Source organism: Nuphar pumila, chromosome 15 (genome assembly GCF_984573655.1).
Source record: "Nuphar pumila chromosome 15, dmNupPumi1.hap1.1, whole genome shotgun sequence".
In the NCBI taxonomy this organism is placed as follows: Eukaryota; Viridiplantae; Streptophyta; class Magnoliopsida; order Nymphaeales; family Nymphaeaceae; genus Nuphar; species Nuphar pumila.
Window position 1 is genome coordinate 24,577,231 of NC_143263.1, and position 1,526 is coordinate 24,578,756.

At 45.7% G+C, this 1,526-nt stretch overlaps 1 pseudogene across 1 annotated transcript; it reads left to right on the top strand.

Moving 5' to 3' along the window:
- The first annotated feature begins 297 nt into the window (after positions 1 to 297).
- Positions 298 to 1,253, top strand: LOC149814845 (ethylene-responsive transcription factor ERF023 pseudogene; annotated as a pseudogene). Its single transcript, XR_016428037.1, has one exon. The product of XR_016428037.1 is annotated as an ethylene-responsive transcription factor ERF023 pseudogene (transcript).
- The last annotated feature ends 273 nt before the right edge of the window (positions 1,254 to 1,526 follow it).

Sequence of the window (1,526 nt, forward strand, 5' to 3'; positions counted from 1 at the left end):
TCCGATTTGCATTTTGAAAAGTTCAAAAGTCAACAAAACCACGTGGCATTCATCCAAAATGCAAACAGACGGCTACGATGTCGGCATGAGAAAAAACGCTCTGTTCAGCATGACCTGCTTTCCGAGAAGGGGGGGGGCTACCCTATAGTCGCAGTGGGTCAAGGGAATTAATGTAAATTGTGAAGCGTCTCTCTCTCTCAGAGAGAGAGAGAGAGAGAGAGAAACCTCGTTCTTTTCACCTCCTAAAACCATCTTATGCCTCTTAGTTTGCCACATACACGTCAAGGGAGGGTGACCATGAGAGACCCAAACAATTTAGAAGCTGCTTCAGAAAGCAGTAGCACATCATCATCGTCAGCTTCATCACACCCACTGCCACTTCAAAAGGCCCTCCCCCACCAAAAGCCCAAATCACCCGTTGAAGATGAGAACAAGATGAAGAGGATGAGGGACAGCAAGCACCCTGTGTATAGGGGGGTGAGGATGAGGAACTGGGGCAAATGGGTTTCTGAGATCCGTGAGCCGCGGAAGAAATCAAGAATCTGGCTGGGGACGTTCGCGACGCCTGAGATGGCGGCAAGGGCCCATGACGTTGCAGCTCTCAGCATCAAAGGCTCAACAGCAGTACTCAATTTCCCTGAATTGACATCTTCCCTTCCGAAGCCTGCCACATTATCACCTCGAGACATCCAAGCGGCCGCAGCTGCAGCAGCTGCAATGGAACCAACTTCTGCTGTGACTGCTGCCGCTGTAGATACTGATGACTTTCATGTCATCAATGGAGACGAGGACCTCACCGAGCTTCCTTCATTAAATGGCAATTACTCCCCTACACTACATTTATCCTATCAATCGATATTCGAGGGTGATTTCTTCTACGACGTGCCAGCCAATTTCTCAACAGTTGAATCGATGTCTACGTGGTATCTGGATCAGAATGATTTCGGATTCCATGATCAGATGGCGGCAGTGGAAAACGGATTTCCAGACAATGGTCGTTTCGAGGCTTTGCTATGGGATTATTAGCCCCATGAATCAGCCGTTCGCATTTGTAACTTTCTCTTTGTACTCTCTCTCTCTCTCTCTCTCTCTCTCTCTCTCTCTCTCTCTCTCTCTCTCTCTTTTGTTCACTTTTCTTCGTTTGCGGGTGCTCTTTCATTTTTCTTGAGACCCTCTGTTTGTCTCTGAGTGGATTTAACGGTACATCTTTGAATGGAGAGAAAAGGAAAGAGAAAATTGTTGTTTGTGTAAAATGTTCTGCTTGGTCAAGACCAATGCCTTTAGTTTTCCCTCAGAAAAAGACAAAGACAAAAAGTTTGGCATTTGCAAAGACCAACTGCGTTCTTCAACAGTTTTGGTTCCGTCATTTTTTGACACGACGAGCGCTACTTTTTTTCATTGATTTTTTCAACCCGGCTCACTAAGGTTTGTTTGATTGATTGTCCAGGATTAAACGAAATGAACAAACAAAAGGGAAAGGGACATGACACTCATTCGTTTTTTTCCGTAACAATTGTACCAAGTTC